At 42.7% G+C, this 19,867-nt stretch overlaps 1 protein-coding gene across 2 annotated transcripts in view; it reads right to left on the bottom strand.

The window, feature by feature from the left end:
• The window catches only part of camkva (CaM kinase-like vesicle-associated a), a 67,359-nt gene that overhangs the window by 24,771 nt on the left and 22,721 nt on the right, over positions 1 to 19,867 (bottom strand). Inside the window, exon 1 of one of the 2 annotated variants that reach the window (XM_072684894.1) lies at positions 19,396 to 19,570. The exons of the other annotated variant lie outside the window; for it this stretch is intronic. The gene's annotated coding sequence lies outside the window, so the exon portion shown is untranslated. Of the gene's footprint in view, positions 1 to 19,395; positions 19,571 to 19,867 lie in introns of those variants that run through there. 2 annotated transcript variants of the gene reach the window in all.

Raw genomic sequence — 19,867 nt, forward strand, 5'->3', positions numbered from 1 at the left:
AGCTAAATGAAACAGACAGTAAGGCAGTGTTAAGGAAATCCAGCCCTGCGCAGAAATAGCTGTCTCCAACTTCTCTCCAGCTTCACAACGAGGGCCATTCCTCACACCTGATTCAGACCTTGTCGTCAGATGACGACAAGCACATGACGAGGAGTTAATCAAATGTTTGGCTTTTCATTTAGGACCGAATTGCTGCAGGCATTCTGCTGGAGAGCACACCTGCAGTAAATGCTAAACCCACACTGTGTGCTCTTCATCTTTCAGGTGCCGCAAAGGTTTGACATACAGTACACTGCCAGTGGAAGCAACAGCCTTGTCGCCACTGTCAGAGCCAATTAGCTCCCAGTCAAAAGTTTTGGTTTCCTGCTCTTACCTGTTCCAGACTCCCCTCATTCTGTGGCAGGCCCATGTCTTAGGCTAGCTCAGGCTCCAACCCAGCTGATATTCTATTGTGAAAGGCATGAGGAACTAATAATGCAGCTGCAGAGTCTGCAAGCGACCAAAACACTACTGCTGAAAAGGGTAACAGCATAGAAATTACTTAGACTAGCCCTCATAAATCAGATCTAATCAAATGTATTAGTTTAGCGCTTATTACAACTGTTGTTATCCAGTAATTGGACAAAAGAGCAACATAACAGTAAACATGCAACCCAGATTGAGCAAGACTAAGGTTACAGTGGCAGTAGAAAAGCCTTAAGGCTGGAGGAAGATGGGTAAACATGGTAAGCAAGATTAAATTAATAATAATCTCAGAACTCGATTGAATTATTTATTTATTTATTTGGGAAATAAACCAACTGGACTGAAAAAAAAACAGGACCGATATTTTCTATATTATTAGCAGGTAGTAAAATAGCAATAACGAGAAAATGGTCGAGCAAAGAACCCCCTGCAGTTTCTGAATGGGTAGATATAGTTACAGTATAGGAGTGAAGGACTTTTCTGCTCAGACAGACTGAGAGTCTGAAATCCCCCTTTTTTATTTCCTTTCTATTACAACATACTTGAGCTCGGCCTGAGAACTTAGATGTATCCCCCATTACTAGACCAGCGGATTCAGACTTTAGATATAGGAGTGTTTCACCTCTTTAAGACATCCTGGCCTTAGGTCTTGGATTATAAAGACCTGCATGATTCCAGAGGACAATTATGGAATTTTGTTTTGTTGTTGTTTACAATCAATAAAAACAGTAAAAAATAAAAACCTTAAGAGGAGCTAAAACTCACAAGAGGGGACCCATCCTCCTCTGGTCAAAAGTTTGAAAAATTAGGGTCTTGACTGTGAATGTGGGCCGGAGGGGGTGTGTTTTAGTCCACCCTCAGTAGTGTCGGGGGCTTCATGTGCGATGGAGGGGGAGAGTACATACGGGTTGGGTAAAAAATGTGGATTTCAGTGGTATTGGTGTCCACTGTCGCATCATCCCTTGTACTGACAATACACAATAAACAGTATACACACTATACACACTACACAAGGAGGGTGGACAACTGGTCTGAGGCAAGTAACAGAGGAGACACTGACGGTCATCTTCCATCAATGTCAGGCCAGAAGTAGCTATGCAGTCTGTCCACCTCACATTAAGTCAGGGTCAATAAAAAAAAAAGGTCAAAGAAGCCACTTAACGCTCACCTTAAAAACCCGTTTCACAAATCAGTTACTGAGTAAAAGTCTTGCCATGGACCATCTGGCCGAACAGAAAGTTGTAGACTAATGAATTTCAGTGCTGTAGCCAGTTCACCTCCTCTGTCAAGCCTGGAAATCTGTCTCAGCTTTTGGGCTTCTCTAAAAGAGAAAGCTGAATTAATAATTTAAGACACCAGAGGATATCCATCATCGATCACAGCGTGAGAAGGCTGGACTAGCCCACAGAAGGCTTTCACAGAAGCAAGCTCTTTTGTATTAGACAGTGTGCTACAACCTGCAACCCACAACCGCCAGAGAACCACACAGCGAACTGCTGACGAAGTTTCCTTGAACGTCTGGGTTGTTTTGCTGCAGTGAAACAATACAGCAAAAATGATGCTATCAAATCCACTGTAGAACAAAAAGGAGCAATATAGCCTCGCTGCAATGTAAATCAATCTTATGTGAGAATGGGTGTTTTTGCTAGGGCTGGGCGATATGGTAAAAATGTTCTATCATGATATTCCAGGACATTTCCATGATATGCAACGTTTATTGCTAAATTTTGTCATGCATTTAAAATGTACCAGTAGCTGCAGATAAAAAACTGCTATCCAAATTCTATATCTATATTTTTATATTTATTTTTTCTAATCCATCAGATTAAACAGAACTAATTACATTCTCTGTAATGAAACATGTTTGCTCAGTCTACATGACGATATCTGCAATATACTCAAAAAAACATATTGTGCATCGCTATAACAAAATTCATCATAATTGAATACAATATCATCATATTGCCCACCCCTAGTTTTTGCTTTTGGGTTCCCCCTTCATTTGTGGAGTGTAAGTCACTTTTACTCCACTGTCGTAAATACAAATCACGCTTTTAGCGTGTACCTCAGGCAGGGGTAAAACACTTTTTCATAACACTGTAGCTTAAATCTCACCAAAAGAACAAATCTCTCTTGGGGCTATGAAATTTTTAGAGTTGTTGGCATGTATCAGAAGGTGGTTTTTTTTTTTTTTTTTTTAGAGAAAATGAGTTTTGCTGGACCATAAACATTGCTCTGTATACCCGTAGACACTTCTGCAAGTGTAGTGTATCCATGCACAAAACAGCACAGTAATCATTTCAGGGCAACCTTAAATTAGCTACTAACAAGCATAGCTAGGAAACAAGAGAGATAACCAGCTACTCTGGCCACTTTAGACATTTGCTTAAAGCAGCATAATGCTGGAATTGATATTTTTGGCTGCTTATTTTTAGACCACTGTCCTCCTAATGAACAGCTAGCTGTACACATGCATTTCTGGACAAGCTGAGAGATCCGGAAGCTGCATCTGAAGATAGAGAAGCATGTGGGCTGAGGCGGTAGAGTAATACTACCGCCTATACTATAATATGACTCTATGGGTTATGCAGCATTACACAGCAGCAGTTCTAGAGAGAGGTTCTCCTCCTGCAGCTCCACCACCAAAGCTCCATAGTGCAGTAGCAGCAGCTTTCAGTTCGGCCCGAAGTGGGAATGACGGAGACCCCATTCTCCCTGTTATAGTCAGTGGAGCATCAGCATGATCCTGAAGCTGCTGATTTGAGGTAAAATTGCTACAGAATTTTGCTTTAATTAAGTTTCTTGCCCAGATCAAACCAAATCAGATCAAGAGATATTACCCAACTGTAAAATTTCAATATTTCTTGTTTATGCATTTTCTATATTGATCATATTGGGTCGCCACATTGGGCGTTTTCTATATTGATCACATTGGGCCATTGATATTAAATAGCAAATAGCGTCATTTTTCTTTATTTATAAACAATATTACCAGCTGTTTTAACTGCAGTTTTACTGAATCTGGCTCTGCTGCTTTTTCCCCTCATTTGCTTGCACTATTAGCAATTAATAAACACACATCACTCAAAAAACGTAGCTGAACTTGACTGTAAATGATTTTATTAACATGTTTGGCCACACAGATGAATTTTAATGCACTTACAAGTGCTCAGCTGATTTACTGATTCAGTATATTTGCTAAACACTGCCTAACTAAAGCTTTCACTTTTTTGTCTTTACTGTCATTTCTGCCTGGAACTCGTAATTAATATGGCTAATATCGTTCATTTATCCAATGTATTTCATTTTTCTGTTGCTTATTTGTTACTGTTTATTTACCAAACATTACTTCTGCATCTTTTATTACTATTAGTTGCTCTGATTCAGAGATTTTATGGCCCATCTGTCCACCCAAACTGATAGAGCACTGATAGAGCACTGGTCAATAATATGCATAAGCAATAACATGTTGATTTTGACTGGCTGTTACTGAGGTCACATGTAAAAAGAGTAGTCCTGTTTCAGTCCTACTCCAGTTCAGTTTTATGAATCTGGCACATTCTGTCTGTTGAGTCATTCTGTGCAACTGCTGCCATTTGCGTCATGCACAGTGCTTGATGAGATGCATTAAGCAACATAAAATGTGCCAAAGAGTTTCCAAAAGCTTGTAGCCATTATCTTAAATGTTCTTGTTAACATGGTACATGAGAAAACACTACTTCTCAAGAGTAACATACCATTTGAATCATTTTCACTAGTGCATGACCATTTTTACTTGTCCGCATCGACAATATCTCCAAATAAATGTTATGTTTTGAATTAAATATTTTATTATAGTCAGGATTATGTGTGTCCAGATGATTTAGGATATATTTACTAAAAATAAGCATCTTATTTGTTTGTAGAGATGCTATGATTTGGGTGTGCCCCTCAGTTTGACTTACCACCCTGTCGCACTAACATTTTTTGTCTGAAAATATCAATCAAGCTTGGGCTGAGTGCAAGGCAACCAGTGTGGGTCCAGTGTGAGTACGCCCTCCAACCAGTGTGGGTCCAGTGTGAGTACGCCCTCCATCTCCAGCTAAGACTAGATTCCATAGGGCCGGTTTACACCTGGCATTAACATGTGTTTTGTATCCGGATGGTATCTGAATCTACTTTGACCAGATTCTGTTTACACTGGTCATTAAAATTTGTCTCCGGTCTGACCCGATGAGATCAGATTCTACTTTCCTGTGTAAAAAAACACACCAGCAAGTCCATCATTTCTGTTTTAATTCCTGTAAGAAACGGTTGTGAACTGGTTGTGAGACTGTGATCATTTTAGAGGAACAGTGGAGGTTCTACAGCATGGTGGAACGATAGATGGTTCTCACACTCCTGTAACGGTTCTATCAGTAATTGCGACAGACTATTTAAACCGCAAGGGGACAAACTCTCACCTGCCGGTAAATAAGCAGGAGCTCAAAAACGAATAAACACATACGGCGAGAGATAGAGAGAAAGCAAAAGGGAAAGAAAAGTCAGCTGTAACTGTTTTATTAATATTCATATTCATATTAATGTTTTATCAACTGACGTTGACCGAATGTTCCACATGCCTGTCAGAATGAGATTTCTGTGATCGGATTCCGTGAGGCAAGTGGAAATACATTGGTCGAATCAATGGAGACAACGTTAATACGAACAACAGTTCCTGTTGGCTTCTCTCTCCCTCTTACTCTCCCTCACCCACCTTTACTCGTATTAAATGTGGACGAAATCCGCCTCTGACCACCTCCCAACGTCAATGGAATCCAATCACAACGTGCCTTGGGGGTGCCTACACCTGGCTTCTCATGCAGAAACCTGAAACGTGATCCGATCACCAAAAACGCTGCTAATGCCAGGTGTAAACATGCTCATAATGTCAGAAGCTACAAGTAATCAAAGATGCCTTACACACCGCCAACAGTCTATATTTCACTCCTTCTGCCACTGAAATATCAATCCGCCAAAGTCAGAACGCACCTGGCTCTTAAAGCGAACGGCGAGAGACACGCTGATTGGTTTATTACTGCACGTTACGCCCAACTAAACACACCCATGATTACTTAAGAGACTTAGTACATGCCTTTGCGAATCATGAGCTATGCCGATTTGCCATCAGCAGCCGGAGCCAAGGAGAGCACAATTGGTCATGCTCTCTCTGGACGGGTAGATGGTGCTCTCTCCCCTCATCAGTGTTTCAAGGAGCACAAAGCGAACATTTCCCATCGTTACGATAACAAAGGCACACCGACATGCCCTAAATCAAGCTGCACGGTGAACAGTTGACGGCTCACCTAAAGATTGCTAGAATAGGGCCCAAAGTGTCTTTAGTGAAGAGCATTTATTGAGTCTCACAGTAGCAACAGTTGAAACTTTCAAGCCAATCAAAAAATCAGCATCCTGACTCATCGTAAGTACACACACTCTTTCAAACTCTACTGGGCATCATTCCAAACTCATGACAAGTGACGATACCGCAAAATAACAAAAATCAATAATCCATGTTTCCAAATGACTTTTCCCAAATCTGTTTACGACCGAAATCCCAGCCTTGTCCATTCTACGGCTCACACTCTCCCAGAATAGCACCGAAAAGCAGGAGCGCAGACTGGAGCATCATTACAGCCCTGCAGCTAAGTGCTGGATGCATAAAAAAAACAACCCTTGCTGATATCCTCTGAAAAGCAGGCAAGTCATTACATAAATAGCTTGCTTAGAGACAGGGGCGTCTCACTCTGCTCATCAGCGCAGCTCCGGGCCTTTAATTGCCCTTTTGGCCACACACAGCCTCTGCTAGACTAGCACTGAAACGTAAACGTGTAGTTTCGTGGTTTTGTAGGAGCTGAGTTTGAACTGAAGCTCAGCACTGAAGCACTTTGTGTGTCATATATGCCATCTTAAACAAATAGCAAGACTCCTGACAGGTGGAGTGAAACACATGGATTATCTGATTACAAGGGGTGGATCTATTAGGAAGCAGGTAAACAGTCAGTTCTTGAAGGTAATGGCATAAGACAGAAGGATCTAAGCCTCTCTGAAAAAGGCTTATCTGTGATGTCCTAGACGACTGGGTCAAAACCTCTCCCAAACATCAGGCAGGTCTTGTGGGTGTTCCCGGTATGCAGTGGTCAGTGCCTACTAAAAGTGATCTAAGGAAGGACAACCAGTGAACCAGTGACAGGATAATGGGCACCCAAGGCTCACCCATGCTCGTGGAGACCACACCTCACCACTTACAGGACTTAAAGGATCTGCTGCTAAGGTCTTGGTACCAGATACCACAGAACACCTTCAGAGGTCTTGTGAAGTCCATGCCATGATGGGCCAGAGTTGTTTAAGCATAATATTAGACAAGTGTTTTTAATGTTTTGGCTAATCGCTGTACCTTACAATGTACTGAAAATATGTAGGTGTAGCTCAGTGTGACAAATGTTGGCCATGTTTACACGCTTGAGCCACATGTAATAGGCCCGTTTACACCTGGCATTAACATTCGGCCTGGGTGAGCCAATCGTAAGTGGCCAACCAGCACAAAGTACAGGTGTAAACAGGGGACAGTGCGTCTTGAGGACGCGCTGAAATCCGATCACTCAAAGCACTTCAGGAGGTGGTCTGATCTGAGACGGTCTGAGAACACAGCCATCTCTCCAAGACACAAGTGGTTCAGCGGTCTACTGTATTGAAGGTCATGAGTTTGAATCCCAAGCAATGCCGATTTGCCATCAGCAGCCGGAGTCCAAGAGAGCACAACTGGTCATGCTCTCTCCGGGTGGGTAGATGGCGCTCTCTACCCTCATCACTCTTAAGGGATGTTGGCTGGCACAGGATTCTATTAGCTGGTGTGGTGAAGCTGGGGAACGGTCGCTTCCGGCGATGCCGCCTGGGCAGCAGTGTTGTCGTGATACACACTCATTAAAATAGCTCAACCAAATTGATTTGTTTACAAGTTCATTCTTTAAAGTATCCTTGATGCCCATCCTCCAGAACAATGGTCACCAATCCTGCTCATGGAGATCTACCTCCCTGCAGACTTTTAATTTAACCCTAATCAACTCCAATCAATCCATCTAATTACTGCCTTCACAAGTGCCTTACTGCCTTCCCTGACTAGTTGAAATAGGTCTGCAGGAATGTAGTTCTCAAGAAGGACTGGCGACCAGTACTGTAAATGCTTGAAGATAGCTTTGATGTTTATCATTATGAATTTGTTACCATTTTTTATGGATAACATACTTATTACAATATCATAATAGCAAAAACATGTATTGTGGCCAGTGCTGCCCAAACCAGTCATCAGTGCCAGTGTTCCAGTGGTTAACATTTTTGCTATTTCTCAGCTCCCAATATTTGCTATTAGCTAGCACTTTGTACTGTATATCTGGTGTGATAACGAGGTTTAGAGAGACAGGACAGAGCAAGAAAAAGAACTTTTGGAGATCTCAGTGCCTGATTTGAGAACCACTGGTTTATACAGTTAATACAGTTGCAATCAAAATTATTCAACCCAGATTGCAAATTAGGTTTATTAGCCAAATAACTGTATTAAATTGCTCAACACAACTAAGATTTTTGTGTTTTTCTCCAAATTCAGCTGTTGTGATGAATTTACTCTCAAAAACAAATACTACTAATAGTTTTTCTTTGTTGGATTTCTATGAAGTTGGGCGGGACTAAATATGGCCTAAGATCCAATCAGAGTTAGCAATATGTTTAAACCACCTACCTCCATTCCACTAGATCATTTTACTAGTTGATCTATCCTGCTTCCCCAGCACACAGCGTGTCTCTACAACACAGCCGCACCCGTGTCAATCAACGCAAGGCATACCAGTCACACAATTATATATATTTTTATATATATATATACAGGTCCGAAAAAAATTAACAGACCATCCTACATTATCAGTTTCTCTGGTTTTACTTTTTATAGGCAGTGTGTTTAAGGAAATGAACATTTGCATTGCTATTTAGGGCATTTATTGCCCTAAAAAAAAAAAAACATTTATAATAATTTTAATGCAAAAAAATTATAACTGAAATTTAAACAACACAGTACTAATATCTGAACATTGGAAGCATTCAGAAATCGCTATTGTGAACTAACCTCAACTGCCAATCACAGCTCTCATGTCTTGGCAGGCTCTCCACGAGTCTTTCACATTGCTGTTGGGACTTTATGCCATTTATAGTCTGCAAATTCAGGTAACTTAGCTCTGTTTGATGAAATGCCTGGAATAAAACGGCTGCTGTACATGTAGAGATGCAAATTTAAGAAAAGTGAAATTTGAAGAGTGGTCCTTTCATTTTTTTCCAGAGCTGTACATACACACATTTTCTCTCTTTGGTTTAAGACGTATTGTTATTCAGTATTCAAAATTAGCACGACTTCTGAAATTCAGGCAGGGGTCAAACACTTTTTCACAACACTGTAGCTTAGATCTCACACAAAAATATGTTTGCAGTTTATTTTGAGACCACTGTCCTCCTAATGAACAGCTAGCTGTACACATGCATTTCTGGATAAGCTGAGAGATCTGAAAGCTTCATCTGAAGGTAGAGCAGCATGTGGGCTGAGGCAGTAGAGTAATACACTAATATGACTCTATGGGTTACGTAGCGTTACACAGCAGTTCTGGAGAGAGGTTCTCCTCCTGCAGCTCCATCTCCACCAAAGCTCCATAGTGCAGTAGCAGCAGCGCTCCGTCTGGCCCGAAATGGGAATGACGGAGGCGCCGTTATCCCTGTTATAGTGAGTGAAGCATCAGCATGATTCTGAATTTGCTGAAATAATCAGCAAAATATCTACGTTCTTCAAAGGCCCAGCCACAGCTGTCCAACCTAAATCACACATTTCTGTGCTATTCCTTCCGCTCTGCAACTTGAACTGATCAAATGATGGTTTTCTTCTTCTCCGAGTTCAAACTGCCTCCAGACCCCTTGAGGTTATTTTCCTAGTAAGTAAAAGCTACTCCAGATTCCAGCCCTGCATCTGGAAGTTGGAAGCGTTTCTAAAACTGGGTTAGGTCTTATGCATATATCGTGTACTTCAAGACTTCATGACTTGTATATGATAAATTCTTCAGTAGTCCAATTCTTCAGGCTTCTGCGTGTATGTGTGTGCTGTCTTCTATAGTAAGTTGTCTGCACAGCTGAACATTCAGTTTGAAGCCTTCAGCATTGTTTGGCTCCCTCCCTGCAGAACTGCCAGCCTTGTCTCAGCTTGCTGTCTCTCAGCCCTGTCTGCAAAGCACTCTGAAAAATCCCTCCTGTGTTTTTTTAATCTATTTATCTCTTCCACTCCACACAATACAGAGCATGAGGGGTTCTGGCATTGCAATAACCTTCCGTTCTGCAAAAAAAAAAAAACACGCTGCTCGGGTCCGTGCACATGTTTGACAGCAGACACAGAATTTCTGCTCTTCTGCTGTTATATATTATTAATAAACCCTATGTGTCCAAATGTTTGTGGACACCCCTTCTAATGCACGCATTCAGCCGCTTGAAGTTGCACCCATTGCTGATACAGGTGTGCAAATGCACACACACACACGGCTCGTCTAGTCCCTGTAGAGAAGACGTACTGCAGTACAATGCAAAGGGACTCTCTGGAGCAGACAAACACAAGCCTCTTGACACCGTGCCAGCACTGGAGTTGTGGGTGGGAGCTTTGGAGAGCTCATTTGGAGACAAATGAGAAAAGCATGAGGTCTCCTTCAGGTCTGGTAGACTGCTGGAAGATCTCAGAGAGGTGGAAAACAGGTGTATAGGAATTGGGCAAATCTTGCATACAGCCGAGACTGAGGTGAGATCAGTGTGGTCAAAAAGAGATGAAGCCACCTGCGAGACACTCATTTGATCAAAGTAAGGAAACCCAGGAGTTGTTTCCGAAGAGCTGAATTTCAGGAACAGGAGAACATTGCTTAAGTCTAGCATTGGTCTCAACCAGGACCTACTTCGACTCCCCTCAAAACACACCAAACCATTCTGAGAACCAAATAACTATGAGATATAACTTCTATTAGTGACAAACTGGCCCTCAGGGACAGCAGTTATCCCTAATCATGACCACTACAATGCATAAGGGTGTATTAAGGGTAGCCCAACTGGGAACCAGAAAGCTTTGTCCACAGTTTCCACGTTGGCCCCATATATGGGTGCCCACCAGGGTCAGTGATGGGACCTGGAGGGGTTGCACATGTGCCCCATCTGGGTTGTACACTGCATACGGGATGGCCTAGATGGTACCCATGTGAGATAAAGGTGGACTGTTATGATGGGGCCCATTTGGGAGGCCCAACTGGGTCCCAGTAACAAAACATGAACAAACCTTGGAGCCTTGGAGGCGGAGTTTGTTTAGCTGAGTGACAGTAATGTCGACTTTTGACCTTTTTTGATCTGTCATGTCGTTATGCTTCACTCTTTCATCTGACCTACTTTTACTCCCCTCAAAAACACAGCAGAACCAAATAACTGTGAGATATAACTTCTATGAGTGACTAAACGAGACAGTCATTATCCACAATCAAAACCACTACAATGCATGAGGGTGTATTTTTAGACATTACCCATGTGGGGCATGTATGGTTAGTCCAACTGAAAGCAACCAGAAAGCTTTGTCCTCAGGTTGGCCCATGTTGGCCATGTCCCATGTTGGCCATGCATATGGCTGCCCACCAGGGTCAGTGTTGGGACCAGGAGGGGTTAAACATAGGCCCCTCTGCAATGCACAGGGTGCCCTAGATGGGACCCATGTGAGATAAAGGTTGGCTGTAAAGATAGGGCTCATTTGGTAAACTCCCTACTGGGTACCAGTGACGACACATGACACATGTTCATCTCCCATCTCTTCCCCTCTTCTTCTCAGCTCACCTCAGCCACAAGGGTGCTCGGCTCCACACACCCAGCCACCACCAAGCCAAAGCCCAAAGTCTCCTGAGTTCACCTCCCCATTCCAGCTCCAAGGGCATGGTCTATACTTGCAAAGGGTTCTTTGGAGTGATGCCACAGAAGAATCACCTTTTAATAAATGAGACGTTTGTGTGTGAAGAACCTCTGCAGTTTGAAGAATCTCCAAATCTTTAAACCAATTAAAATGTTGAGGTTCTGATTATGAACCTTTATTTTTTCAGAGTGCATCAAAAACATCAAAGATTAAATCTCTGAACATACAGAGAGCTTGAAGGATGAAACTGTGAGAGCCCTCTTTCTGAGAGAGAGAGAAAAATCAATTGTACCTATTTTGATGACCTATATAGTATACCAAACCACAGCCCTGTTCTACTGCACATAAACAGAAAAGACAGGATTACATAGAGATGATATAAAAAGTCTCACTGTTTAATGGAAACAAGGCACTTTCCAGTTACTGTTGGTGACTGGCCAGTGGGAATAAGTGTTAAATAAGTCACATTCCGGGTTGCAAAATTACGGGAATTTTCAAAGTTGCAAAATTACAATGGGAATTGACAGGTAATTATGGGAACTAACAGGAAGTAATCTGTAATTATAATAACTAATGGAAATTAATGGGAATAAACTGGGAATATTCAAAGCTAAAGGTGAGAAACTTACATATCGTTGGTAAAAAAATATCTTGTAAAGGTAAATGTATTTGTCACTGTACTTTGTCCTCCAAATTTAACCCATTTGTGGTAGTGAACACACACACACACACACACACACACTAGTGAACTAGGGGCAGTGAGTACACACACACACACTAGTGAACTAGGGGCAGTGAGTACACACACACACACCCAGAGCAGTGGGTAGCCAACTCTAGCATCCAGGGAACAGAGATGGTGAAGGGCCTTGCTCAAGGGCCCAACAGTGGCAGCTTGCCGAGCCCAGGAATCGAACCCACAACCCTGTCATCAACAGCCGGGCGCTCTAACCACTGAGCCACCACTGCCCCACTGCTTGTGCGAAATAATTAGATATGATACCAAAATAGTTGAAAAGCAAAGCTGCTCCTCAATCCCAGGCACATTACACACTGCAGGGCTATAGAGGCCACACCCCCTGCATTCACTGTTCATTCCTCCATCACATGTACAGCACATGTCCAGATGATTTCTAGAAACCTGACCCTTGCCTCTACTGAAAGCACACATCTGGATCAAAGGACTTCCTAAAGTCAGGTAATATTTTGACGAGGTTCATATTTTTATTGACAGTAAACAACACTAAAACATTTAAGCAGCTATTAAATCCAGCTGTAATCTCACAGTTGCTCACTGTCTGGTGAATCAGAACAGCTTAATGAGCAATTTCATTTGAGATGAGTTTACCAAGGCTAGATAGCTAGCAAGAGGGTAGCTTATCAACGCTAGCGTAGGCTAGTTACCTATATGTTTTGTCTCAATGGGTTTCTGTAACTAATAATTAATATTTATTTATAATTAATACTTATAAATAATTTTGAAGACCATTAGAAACAGTCAATTCCATTGATTGTTCAATGAAAGAATTAGGCATTTATTAAGTTTGCTTGCAACTATGTGTTGTAGTTATTATTTGTATTGTTATGCCTTCATGTACATTGATGATAGTGTATGATATAGTTCCTTTAAATGATCCAATATTTCCTATTCATTCTATTAAATTCCCATTAAGTTCTCGAAATTTACATGGAAGGTTTATATTTTGGAATATATCATTCCACTGATCAGCTATGTTTGGCTATCAGCCGACCAGCGAACAGTGACCAGACGATATCTCTAGCCAATCCTGAGAACAGCTCAGATCAGATGGTCCCTTTTTGGCAAACTGCTGCTGCACTGCACGAGGATCGTCAGTCACAAGACCCTGAATTTCCTCTTTCAACCACTAGATGGCAATTTGGACCTCACTCACAGCTTCAGACTCATTTTGACTCATCAAAGCAAAGCTTTGTCCGAACGTATGCCCGATTCACTGTCCCCTACATGCTAAAATCTAGATCACTTTATAGAGCGCTAAAGTAGGGAACAGAATCTGACAAGAGAGTGAACCATTTCGGACACCTAGTTTTACAGACAGTCCTCAATCTTCAAACTAAACAATGCAATGAATTATGGGTAAGTATTCCATGTCTGTTTAGTGCACACACTATATGTGGTTGGTGTAGCGCAACAGGTAACACCACTACCTGCTAGTGAGCTACCACACCACATGGGAGGGGTTTGATTCCTGGTCTGGGTGGCTGGGTTGCGCTACACCAATAAGAGTCCTTGGGCAAGACTCCTAACACTGCATTGGCCATCTGACCTCTGTAATACCTTGTAACCTTGTAAGTCGCTCTGGAAGAGAGTATCAGTTAAATGCAATAAGTGTAAATGTAAATGTTACAGTGCGTTGTGGCATTGTGTGCATTAAAAATTCGGCACTCGCCGAAAAATTTCCGGACATCGTTGCATAATGGCGGAACCCCAAAGTAGTGCACTATATAGTGAATAGGGCCCAGTTGAATTCTGATTCATCAACTTACATATTTGTTAAATGTGTAAAACTAACATTTCTGGGGCTCTGAGTCGTCCAGTGGACTAATGCACTGCCACTCTGGTCCGAGGATCGCTGGTTTGAATCCTGGTTCATGCTGCTTGCCATCAGAGTCCAAGAGAGCACAATTGGCCTTGCTGTCTCGGGGTGGGTTGATAGCACTTCCTTCCCACATCACTCTGTTTGTTGGTTGCACAGGCATCTGTTAGCTGTTGTATCAGAGCTGGAGAGTTGCACTTTTCTCTGAACGTTCTGGCTCACCATAAATATTATTGATATTCACGTCTACAAGTCAAGTCAAATTTTTCCTTGATCCTGCCAATTAACCCACCAGTTCGAAGCTCCCCCGAGCACCAGCAATGCTCCCGACACTCAGAGGGTAAAGACTTAACACATGCCTCCTCCGATACCTCCAAAGCCAGCCACCTCCTCTTTTCCAACTGCAGCATTGCCAGGCAGCCGACACACTCCCCTGCTCCACCGCATTAGCTAACAGATACCTTTGCTGGCCAACATCGCTTTAGGAGTGATAATGAGAGAGAGCGCCATCTACCCACCCGGAGAAAGCGTGGCCAATTGTGCTCTTTCAGACTCTGGCCGGTGATTGCAAAGCGGCATGGCTTGTGAACTCGCAACCCCCTTGACATAGTGGTAGCGCCCCAGACTTCTGAGCCACTCTGAGCCCCATAAACTTTCTAGACACTGGCTAAGCATCTCCCGTAGAGTACACCAGTCACTTGAGACTGAAGCTTGGTCATTTTGCTGGCCAGTCAACGTTGTCTCTGAGTTTCATCACATCTGTTGAACTGATACACACAGATTTGGACTATTGCACCCTTATGTGGTCACCCTGGAATGTAAGAGGGTTAGTTCTGTGATCTGCTTGGATGCAGTTTGAGGCCGGCGTAATCCTTACCTGACTGAATTGACGTTGATGTTAAGATGGAGGGACGTGTAACCAAGTGTTGTAGCAGAAAGGATGAGGGTTCATGGAAAATACAGCTCACTACAGACCTGCTTGTCCTTCTGTTATTTTATTGCTGCCTGGCTGCCAGAGTTCAACCCTGAGATGATGTTTAATGGCTCTAATTCAGACTTGCCCCTGAAAACACTCACTAAACACGCTCACAATCAACAGCTATTGGTGCAGTTGGTGTAGCGTAGTGGGTGACGACACCACTTTCCCTGTGGCTGACTGGGGTTCGATTCTCCTGGCTGGGCAAGCACAGTTTTAATAAAGGCTATGGCACACTTTATTTGAGCAAAGACATAGAAATTGTACTCTTAAATGTGCAGAAAATTATAGCTTTAACTTCTAAAATATTTGAATTTGGATAAAACTTGTTTTTTGACCCCATGATGGATTAGGGTTCGGTTCCCAGCCCATGCAAACACTACAGCAAGCTGCTTTATGTCATGGTGTGCTAGGCCAGACACAGAGGGATGAAGACTCGCAGAGATGGAGTCAAAGCAAGCAGATTTATTAACACAAGGAGATAAACAAAAGGGGGCAAGTGAGGCAAAAAAGCAGCAAAACATGAACCTGGGACTGGGGGTTAGAGCTGGGGGACCAGCTACTGAGCAAGAATGGCTAGGCCCACCAAACCTGGATCTGCACCGTGCTGCCGATAGCGTGGGTCGCCTAGCTGAGGCATGGGTTGCCAGTAAATCCTGGCCATAAGCGAGCCTCGCTCCGCTGAAATCTTGATTGGCAGGGTGACCTGCTCCTGAGCGTGAACTCTGAGCAGAAGCTGGCCTGAACGCACTTTTACAGTACGGGGAACCTCTCGTGAAACCTCAAGGTCCCAAACGACACAATGCTTCTAAAATACCCCCAGTCCCAGGTGAAACACATGAACCCAATCAACACGAATCATGAACCGATACCCATGAAAAGAACCACACACATGAACTAAACGAGGCGGAAGTCCTTATTTGGGCCTGTGGGCGGTGGCTCGGAATTGCCCCGGTACCAAGGGGCTGACACACTACACCTTGGGCAAGACTCCTAAGTCTGAATTCTCCTACCTGTAGAACACAGTTCACATGTAAGTCACTCTGGATAAGAGCATCAGAAAAATACCAGAAATGCTCATCAATGTAGAGACTAATCTGTATCCAGTGTATTTGACTTTGGCTTCATTTACAATGACCACTGACTGCAGTTAGCATCGATTAACCTGTGTTTTTAAGCCCTGAACCTGAACCTGAGCCATTTTCTCTACTAATAAAAAGTAAAGCTTCAAGGCTGCCCTTGAACTACTGTCTTTTTTTCTCACAGTAAACCTCAGTCAAGTGAGATAAAAGAAGAAAAGTCCTTCAGTCTGTGGGAGAGCGCTTCCATGCTGTTAATTAGTCAAAAGAATTCAATGGGAAAATTGAGTCAGCTTCCGAAAAAGTTCTTTCCACTGCCTGAAAAAAGCATCTTCTGCAAACACAAGACTGAATCCTTTTCCAAACGAATCCGTCTGCCCGTATTCCTGAAATACCATACAGCCTAAACACAGATCCACTTGAAACACTACAGATTCTCTTTGTGCAATCACTCACACTCCTATCCATCAGCATCACAAAGGCTGTGTACAGTGCTTGAGTGAATCCCTCCTTCACCCATGATGCGGAATCCGAAATACTGGGAGCAGATAGCAGATTTCTCCGAAGCGCTTTTGAGCACCTACAGAGGTCTTTCAGTGCCTACTGTGGGCCTGGCAGACAGCAGGGTCCTTGGACAGCTTCAAAGGGTGAATGTCATCAAGCTGTGGTGAGACAGTGCAGATGGCTCAAGACAGCGCCAAGACCCAGAAACCTCGCAGTCCCACAGATAGAAACTTACTGCCCTTTGATCGCTGTCTTCTATTCACTAAAGAAGTCAGGACGCGGTGATTGCCCTCGTGCCGATTGCAGGCGTGCTCAGGGAAGGACTTTAAGCAAAGTCCCTTAATTGCAATAACATCTGCTTTGGCAACATTAATATGGCAGCAGAGTGCAAATGAGCCAATCACTGAATGTTTGGCTCATTGCTTCTTGAGAAGTGTCCTGGCCAATCACAGATGTCCTCTGGGGGGTTTAGATGAAGAAAGACGTTCAACAAATCCAGAAGACCCATCAATCGTTCTCCCGTAAGTTTTAAGTTCTGGAAGGTTCACATATTAATTGCATGCATCATTTCCTCTTAATTACTTAGTTATGCATTTGCCCTTTATATTGATGACATATATTTATGATGATGAACTAGGTGATCATCAATGAGTGAGATCAGCCATTACTGGCAACCACAGCTTGTTTAATTACCATAGAGAAGCATAGCCAACATAACAGGACTCTCTGGAGCAGCTATGCAAGAGTCTAAAGTCACCATGCCCAATGCCATCCGGTAGATAGAGGGGTATAAAGCCCAGCAGCACTGGGAGCACTGGGCTGTGAAGCTGTGGAACTGACTTCCCTAGAGTACTGGAGCTCCAACCAATACATCTGGGACACGTTTAACTGTCATTTCTTGATCTATAACTAATCTTCCAGTATCAGTACCTGACCTCACTAATGCTGTCATGGCCAAATGCCATCAAATCCTCACAGCAGTGTTTCAAAACTGAATGTAAGGCCTTTTTGCAGAAGAATAGAGGCTGTTACTGCAGCAAAGGGGAAACTAACTCCCTGTTATTACCCTTGATTTCAAAGGCAGCTCTGGCAGAGCAGGTGTCTACAAACTTTTGGACAGTGAATGACCTCTTCATTATGGTCACATCTGTTCTGGCAGAAGTGTCCAAATGAGCCAATAATTGAATGTTTTTTTTTTGCTCTTTGAGAGCGACCTGACCAATCACAGATGTTCTCTGGGTCTTTGGCCAAAGAAAAATCTTTAGGTGATCCAGCAGACACAAGCTCTAAAGAGTTTTCAATAAATGAATTGCATTCATCGCTTCTTCCTAAACACAGTGTATGGACAAAAGTATTGGGACACACACTCATTCTTTTGTTTCATCTGAAATCAAGGGTAGGAAGAGTTGATCCTGCTTTTGTTGGAGTAACTGTCTCTACTGTCCTGGGAAGAACTACTAGATCTACTAGATTCTGGAGGAGCACTGCTGTGTGGATTTGACAGATTTTAGCAACAAGAGCTAACCCCACTGCACCTCATCATCCCCAACCCCCCAACTCATCCCAAAAGTATTGGCTAGAGAACCATCGTCATTCCAGAGAAAACACCTGGCAGCATAAATTTCATGTTTATCTGCTCCACAGATTCCTATTCTATAGGCAATACTTCTCTACAGTAACTAGACAAGCTGTGTGTGTGTGTGTTTACATGTACATTTGCACATCTGTGTCAGCAACAGCTGGACGCTCCAGGCTACACATCGATGTAGATGCGCGTGTAGACGTCAATGCATACCCTCTATACATAACAAATATAACAAATAAATAATAAAGGATACTCAGGGTTTTTTTATTTGGAATACTGTGACGTATTATTATTATTATTATTATTATTATTACTAGTAGTAGTAGTAATAGTACAACTTATTAAGAACTTAATAATAATAAATAAATAACTTATAAATATCCTAGTTAATCTAATCACTGCAATTAACTCATTAGAAATGTTGCATTTTCAGCACAGAAGCACTTTAAATGAACAATTTCCAACAATATATATATATATATATATATATATATATATATATATATATATATATATATAATAATACTATATACTATAATTGTTTAAATATATTAATTTTATTGGTCTTATTTTTGGTTGTAGTATTGAAACTGGTATCGATAATTGAAGAATTTTAGTAGTATCAATTCGACTACCAAATTTATAGGATTGTGACATCCCTCGTCATTACTGGCAGCCCTCAAAATGTTATAAACAAACAAAGGAACGCAGTGTTACTGGTGCAAAGCATCACTCTTTTCCCTGTGGTCATCTCCAGCACCTACACAAAACCTTCACATTAGTCGAATCCATGAAGTGCTTCACGTTTAACGTCCACATATTTAATGCCTTTCATTTCAACAAAAGAAGCAAAGAAGTAAACAAATGCTATGCTGAGTTCAGAAATGCTCCCCACCCCTCTGCAGTGCCTCCCCTGGTTGGTTTCAGACCTCTAGAATCGAGACAGTAATAATTAGGTCCATTTGGACATAGTTCAGACTGACTGCGGAGACACTGCAACTTCCCACCAAAGCCATTAAGCCCCTTCCCCAGTCCGTCTACACCACGCACACAGCAGCACAGGAACTACAGGGAGCAAAGCAGCAGCTGTCTTTCCTCACTAATCACACGAACTGATTCCTACTGAGTAATTCCGTTGGCTGCACCAGCTGCGCGCTGCAGAATCACTTGTCCAACTCTACAGACAGCACTGCGGAGTGTGACACAGCTTTCAAACAGGTGAGTACGTGAAGTCCTACCTGGCCGATAACTACGCTGAAATTCACGGCAAACAATCCTGCCCCGGAAAACGCCTCGCCAGCCTCCTGCGACGGAGCGTCTAATTGGGAGCGAAGTGTGCGCTTTAGTGTATTAGCAACCTTCGCTTCTCTTCACACCCAGGCGACTAATCTGACCATTCTGTTTCTGATGTTGTTTGTTGCCTTGGTTACCGAGCCCTATATAAGCGCGGCAGTACAGTACAGTGCGTTTCCCTTAGAATAAAGCCAGCAGCTTCATGGTGCTGGGGGGGCTTGGAGGTGGGGGTATGTGTGTTTTGCATCAACACGGCATCACAGAGCCCAAGGAAGCAGGCGCATTTTTCTAAAATTAGGACCCCTCATGCTCACCTCTCTCTGTGGGTTCTTTGGAAGCCAACCAAAACTCCAGCTTTTTGTCTCGCTCTCCGCGACCAATGGGAGTTCGCTCTCTATCTATGAATGGATCAGAAAT

This window comes from Salminus brasiliensis, chromosome 7 (assembly GCF_030463535.1).
Source record: "Salminus brasiliensis chromosome 7, fSalBra1.hap2, whole genome shotgun sequence".
Classification (NCBI taxonomy): domain Eukaryota; kingdom Metazoa; phylum Chordata; class Actinopteri; order Characiformes; family Bryconidae; genus Salminus; species Salminus brasiliensis.